The following is a 7,712-nucleotide window of genomic DNA, read 5'->3' as shown; positions in this document are numbered from 1 at the left end:
CGTTGGAGTCTACGAGAGTTGGACATCCCGCGGGGCTCCATTTGCACCAATAGGTCAGAGTTTTGGGTCCAAAGTCTTTTGGAACTTGGCATTTCACTTGGAGAGATTCGCCAGCCGTTGGAGGCTTCAAAAACTTCTTCATGGTTGGATCTACAAGGAAATGAAGACTTAGAGTGTTGCAAATCTCTGGATAACGACTGCCAATATAACTAGTACAGCGCACAGAGTCTTATTGTCACGATCTGGGATCAGGCTCGGAGTCCAGTAGCTGAAACAGCAGGCAATTCGTAGTATAACAGGCCGGGTTCGGTACACAGCAGACGGTAGTGGAGGAGCAGGCAGAAGCGTAGTCAGAGATCAAGCCGAGGTCAGAAGCCAAAGGTATCAGGTATGAAGCGGAAGACGATGAGAGTAGTCGGTGAATCAGCAGCCAAAGGTCGGTACACGGGTAGCAGTATGAGAGGATTGTATCACAGGAGGAGCAAGGAAGCAAGATATTGGCAGGAGCACAATAATCGGGCAAACAGGAAGTGCAGAGGCTTAAATAGGAAGTTCAAGGGAGGAGCAAGGAGTTCAGCAGAAACTAGGTTTACCTGAGGGTTACACAGGAGATCAGGCAAGGAGCTATCCAAGGTTCTGAGGTGGCTCAGCAGGTAGAACCTCTGCCAGACACAGCAGAGGCCCTGGGTTCAGATCCGGTTCCTGACATTTATATTAGGATTCTCCTGAGCTCAGGACATTGAATGTTTCTGCCTGCTGCTGTTGAGTTGTCCCTCGTAATTAATGTGAGAAGTAACAATGTTGTGAATATTTATCTGCCTCAGCCAATTGCTGATGCGGTTTGTACCAGTGATGTGAGCTTAGGGGCGAGGATAAATATTTGGAGCAACCTTCTGAAAGGTCCTCCCACCATGTTTTACAGTGGTAAGGATGCCACAGTGAGGGCTTACTACCTTGTGTGACCTTGTCCCAGTAGGGGCAGTCCCTGAAGGTTCAAGGAATCTGCTACAGAAGATGGCGACCTTTATAGAGCATCTCTAATAGTAACAGGAAGGTAGCTACCTGTATAGAGTTTCAGAGAAATTAGAATAGGAAGGTGGCTACCTGTTTGGAGCATCTTTAGAGAAACTAGAATAAGAAGGTGGCTACCTGTATGGAGGATCTTCAGAGAAAATAGAAAAGAAGGTGGCTACCTGTATGGAGGATCTTCAGAGAAAATAGAAAAGAAGGTGGCTACTTGTTTGGAGCATCTTCAAGGAAGGTGGCTACCTGTATTGAGGATCATCCGTGAAATTAGGATAGGAAGGTGGCTACCTGTTTGGAGCATCTTCAGAGAAATTAAGATAGGAAGGTGGCTACCTGTACGGAGGATCTCAACAGAAATTAGACTAGGAAGGTGGCTACCTGTATAAAGCATCTCCAGACAAACTAGAATATGAATGTGGCTACTTGTATAGAGCATCTTCAGAGAAACTATAATAGGAAGGTGGCTACCTGCATGGAGCATGTTCAGAGAAGTCTGCTATGTTGAAGAGTGCCCTGGAGAGCTTGGGAGAAGCTGCTACTGGATGGACATTGCATGAGGACCTCATTACTCAATGTTTTAAGATACCTCTGACTGCTTGCATAGGGTTTCAGAGATTGCGCATCAATCCTTCTGCTTATCTTGTGCATGTCAATGGATTTAGGACTCCTGAATTAATTTTTTGTATTAAATATAACTTACCATTTATAATGAGGACGTGAACATCTTTCCAAACGGATTCATTTGTGTGTGAAGACACTCCACAACGGTAGAATCCAGAATCGGTCATTCTGAGTTCATTCACAAGCACGGTGAAGCCGGTCATATTTATTTCTTCCTGGATCAGGACTCTCCCCGAAAAGCGACTGATTACCTGCCCGGAACTATTGATGATGGTGTCGCAGGATGCGAGATTGGTGTTCCTCACTTTACACAAGTAAAGCCTCCCGTTAGAAAGCATCCTGGGAGCCGGGCACTTAATGTCCAGGGAACCTCTGAGTTTTCCGATATAGATTTCAGAGGAAGAAGGAATGTTTTTTCCTAGAAAGATAGTGAAAACCTCATTCTTATCATTGTGCCCAAGATTTAGAATTATTTACAGTGATGATTAGAGAACTAAGGAAGAGGTAGACCTTTAGACATTACCCTAAAATAATCATTGTCCCCTGAGTTCAAAGCTCCATAAAGACATGGTTGGATCATTGTTGTGTGGAGGAACTCGAGGGCCCTGACCTCAACCCTACTTAAAGGAGAACTATGGGGTCAGTGCTTTTCCCCATAGTTCACCTCAGGGTCACGGGAGGACATATACTAGCGTCCTCCCGTCACCCAAAGTTCAGTATATAGCGGGCTACAGCTCGCAGTATACTGAGACCGCCACAGCCGGGACGGTTCCCGACATTACTGTCGAGATCCACTCAGCTGCGTGATTGACAGCTGGCTCTGCCTATCTAGAGGCAGAGGCAGCTGTACCCGCCCCCTCCCCGTTCGTTCCTCCAGTCAGCGCTGGAGGATCGGAGTGGGGTGGGGGGAATCCTTGCAGGGAGCCGTGACTGGCAGTCACGGCTCTCTGCAGGGACAGGATCGAGAAGTGAGCAAGCGACGGTATGTGTTTCCTCACTTCCCAATCTATTGAGCCGACCTGTGACAGTTCCATTGTCACACGTCGGCTCGAACTATGAGGCTGAGTGATAATCACTCACTTCATAGTTCTCCTTTAATACCTTTGGTATAAATTTGAACACAGACTGTGAGCCAGGTCTTCCCATCCTGCATTAGTACCCGGCCTCACCAATGGGACAAATTCCCCCAGAGCCCGGAATCTTGTGTAAAGCCTTCCGAGAAGAGTGGAGGATGTGATAGCCACAAAGAGGTGGACCAACTCCAGATTAATGGCCATGGGGGGAGGGGGGAACTCCATATTGATGGCCATGGATTTGGAATAGGATACCCAACAAAGTCATGAAGGTGTGATGGTCAGGTGTCCACAAACTTTTGAGTTTCTTCCTAGTGAGCTCTTACAGATCTTTAATGCTGAGTGAAAAGAGTGCTGAGGATTCCGTCACACCTTTCTCTACATCATATGACTGATGTAACTTTGTTTAACTCAGCTTTTTACTGCAAATATAGAATTTGGGGACTTGATGGTACTGTGTACTGTTCACTCACCTCCATGCTTTTGCCTTCTGTTAGGATAAATGGTGCCATCAGCTAATGCCCATAAGATGATAGATGACCCTTTCCTGCAGTTTACCGCTATACTCCAGCTAAGCAGCCAAATACACAATTGAAATACACATATGGGAGCCTTTCATATCTGCCAAATAATGTCTAATTCTGTCCAGTCAAACCAGAAATTTAAACAGGCCTAGTACCAGGCAGCATGGAAGGGTTGGTGACCTCACGGATATTTGCTCCAGTGAACCAGTACAGCTTGGTCACCTTCCCACCTCCATCTGTGATTGGACAATGATGGAGCAGCAGCAGACTGATGAGGTAAAAACTGGTCTCCCGTGTCAGCATGTGGCTGAGTACTGTAGAAACTCCTGATTGGCCCTTAGTTCTGCCCATCCCCCTGTCACTATGAGAACCTGATAGCTTAGAGGGACTGTTTTTGCTCTCCTGTACTGAATTTAAATGCCCAGTCTTCTCCACCATTTTAAAAGTAGATTGATTTGAAGATGAAGAGGAACTTACCTTCAGAAATGGTCATGCTCACTGGGTAATAGTGCATTTTATTAATGTTTCCAATGCCACACCGGTATGCTCCAGCATCTGCGTATTGAAGTCCGGTCATGTTAACCACGAAGTGATCCCGGAAGTCTTGTAGATAAGTTCGGTTCATGTAGTTTGGTTGAACATAAGGAGAGGTGGATACGAGTGTGTTACACTGACTTCCGCGCATCTTGCACCAAAACTTCCTACCGTGGATGTTTGCAGACATAGGACTGTAGTAACACGGGACTATCACTGATCCCCCTAGTGATCCGGTAACTTGTCCTGGCCCAAAGAGGTACTCGGGCGCCACTAAATAACAAAAACAGTGTAGCAATAAGTTTTCCATATAGAACAAAATTAGCAATTGGACTTCTTATTATAATACTTGTGTTCCTTTCTGGGAGTAAGATGAAGAATAAGACGATGAGACAACATACGCGCTGACGTATATACATTTTGTAGTTTTTTTTTATTATTATTAAAGGAGAACTATGAGGTGAGTGAAAATCACTCATCCTCATAGTTCGAGTCGACGTGTGACAATGAAACTGCCACACGTCGGCTAAATAGATAGAGAAGTGAGCAAACACATAGCGTCACTCGCTCACTTCTCGCATCTCCCGGCAGAGAGCTGTGACTGTCACTCATGGCTCCCTGCAGGGATTCCCCCCCCCTCCCCGCTCCGATCCTCAAGCGCAGCGCTCCAGCGGGGAGGGGGCGGGTACAACTGACTCTGCCTCTAGATAGGCAGAGCCGGCTGTCAATCACGCAGCTGGGTGGATCTCGACAGTAATGTCGGGATCCGTCCCGGCTGCGGCGGTCTCAGTATACCGCGAGCTGTAGCTCACTGTATACTGAGATTTGGGTGACGGGAGGACGCTAGTTTGTGTCCTCCCGTGACTCTGAGGAGAACTATGGGGAAATACACTGACCCCATAGTTCTCCTTTAATCCTCAAAATATCTAATAATTGCTTTATGTGATTTTGTATAACTCACCTTGAATGAACAATAAGCAGACAATAAGAACAGACGGATTTGCCGCCACCATTGTGGATGAGCCCCAGTCTATTGGACCCATGAGTCACTTTCAGTCCTTGCAGAAGGAAGTTGTAGAACTTGCGCACGGTCAGATGTTTGTGCCTTAAAATAACAAAACCGAAACTCAGCAGAAATCAGACAAACCACACAATTTATGTTTTTGGGGGGGAAAATTCTCTTTATGGATTTTTTGAGTTCAGTAATTTACTCATTAATGCAGCACAAAGAACCTTAGACAGCAACGGAGAACGGTGGCAAGACATTAATAAGCTTGCTCAGTTAAATAGGGTCAGTGAGACTCCAGTGTGGCTCAAGGTTTTTGGTGAATTTGCAAAGGGAACTAGGTGGGGCCACTCATAAAGCTCAGGAGGGAAGAAGTTATAGGTGGTGATTGGGGGGGGGGGGGGGGGGGGGGGGGTTAACAACCCTATCCCCCCTTATCTACTCCCCTGGCTGTGGTGCATTGCCAGAAACACATTAAGGCACACGTAATCCAAATTGGGGGGGGGGGGGGGGGGCGGTGTACTTAAAACCCTCCCAACAGCCTAGGTATGTTTCAGATATGCAAACAATAAGTTACCACTTCCATGCAGTGCTTACAGAGGGGTGGCTGTCCAAACATCATGAAGCCACAAAAGACCAAACTTTTTAGAATGTCTGAAGACATCCTCTACAAAGAAGCCAAACTTTAGTCAGCTGTAGTTCCAAGAAGACCTTAAGACGTTCCTGCCTTTCTTACGGGGCTGGTCCAGCTTCTCAACCTAATCATTATGGTTCAGGATGGACAGATTGAGCCATTACTTGAGATTTGACTTTTTGAGTCAATTTGGTCATGGTGAAAATGAAGTCTTGGAGGTCCATAGTTAAAGTTGCATGAGGTTTATATGTTGTGGTAGGGCCACCTGTGTCCTAAACCAGAGTTCCTTTACAAACCAACCCAACCAAGAACCAAGAAGCTTCCACATTTACAGGATACATTGGACCGATGTTACGGCAGGTCAAATGCATTTGTGGATGAGTCTCCTAGCCAACAGATCCCAGCAGGTTGTCTATATGTTATATCGTAGGGTGGCTACCGTGCCCTAAACCAGGTTTCCTTTCCAAACCAACCCAACTAAGAAGCTTTGTGTCATCATCATACAAACCCAGCCCCATAAAAGAAGTACGTTGCTATGTTGATGCCATGCTAAATGCACCTTAAACCACTGTGTGATCAGAGAGGCCGCACTACAAGCCACCTTATAGACCCATAAGCTTCCACATTTACTTGGATACATTGGACCAATGTTACTGCAGGTCAAATGCATTTGTGGATGAGTCTCCCGGCCACCAGATCCCAGCAGGGTGTATATATGTTATATGTTGTCGTAGGGCTACCTTTGTCCTAAATCAGGGTTCCTTTCCAAACCAACCCAACCAAGAAGCTTTGTGTCATCATCATACAAACCTAGCCTCATACAAACATTACGTGGTTATGTTGATGCCATGCTACCTGGACCCTAAACCACTCTGACCAGAGAGGCCACACTACAAGCCACCTTACCGACCCATTAACTTCCACATTTACCGGATACATTGGACCAAAGTTACTGCAGGTTAAATGCATTTGTGGATGAGTCTCCCGGCCACCAGATCCCAGCAGGTTTTATAGATGTTATATGTTGTCGTAGGGCTACCTGTGTCCTAAACCATGTTTCCTTTCCAAACCAACCCAACCAATGAGCTTTATGTCATCATCATACAAACCTAGCCTCATACAAGCATTACGTGGTTATGTTGATGCCATGCTACCTGGACCCTAAACCACTCCGATCAGAGAGGCCACACAACAAGCCACCTTATAGAACCATTAACTTCCACATTTACCGGATACATTGGACCAAAGTTACTGCAGGTCAAATGCATTTGTGGATGAGTCTCCCAGACCCCAGATCCCAGCAAGTTGCATATATATTATATGTTGTCGTAGGGCTACCTGTGTCCTAAATCAGGGTTCCTTTCCAAACCAACCCAACCAAGAACCAAGAAGCTTTATTTCATTATCATACAAACCTAGCCTCATACAAGCATTAAGTGGTTATGTTGATGCCATGCTACCTGGACTCTAAACCATTGTGATCAGAGAGGCCTCACTACAAGCCACCTTATAGACCCATAAGCTTTCACACCCACCAGATACATTGGACCAAAGTTACTGCAGGTCAAATGCATTTGTGGATGAGTCTCCCGGCCACCAGATCCCAGCAGGCTGTATCATAATGCAGAAAGCCGGAGATTTCCTAGATGGAATCCTTTCTCCTCCCTCTATACCAGGATTCAGCCAAGCGTCCCAGTCAGCTCTCCACAGTCAAGATTGTACGTGGATAAAGCAAAAGACTGACTTTAAAAAAAAAAAGTTAAAAAATAATAGAAAATAACAGAAAAGCATCCACAAGCCAACCACACCTGACCTGACGCATTGTGTCAGAGACATCTTCATAGAAGAAGACATCTCCGATGAACCGCATCAGGCATTTTCTGGCAAAAGAGTAAAAATATAATAATGAAAAAGAAGTTAAAAAAATTAAAATAAAATAATAAAAATAGAGAACAAAAAAAGACATGTATAAGTCAGACGCAACATTTCTGAATCATTTCATCAGAGACTGCTTCAGAAAAGAAGAAGGTCTCTCTGATGAAACGTGTTCACGTGTTGTGGTAAAAATGTGAAGATCATTTTTTTTTTTTTAAATAAAAAAATAAAATAAAAGATAAATTGATATAAAGATAAAATGATGCCTAAGATGCTCAATATGGAGATAAAAAAATGTAAATGATTAAAAAAAATTTGCATGAGTTAGCCACAACATGCTGATGCGTATCAGCAGAGACTTTTTTTTTTTTTTTTAGGGAAGAGGAATCCTTTGAATTATTTCAGACATGTTGTGGTAA

This window comes from Nanorana parkeri, unplaced genomic scaffold (genome assembly GCF_000935625.1).
Source record: "Nanorana parkeri isolate BGI_ZX_2015 unplaced genomic scaffold, ASM93562v1 scaffold1533, whole genome shotgun sequence".
Classification (NCBI taxonomy): Eukaryota; Metazoa; Chordata; class Amphibia; order Anura; family Dicroglossidae; genus Nanorana; species Nanorana parkeri.
The sequence above is the reverse complement of the archived record's forward strand: the minus strand, read 5'-3'. Positions refer to the sequence as shown.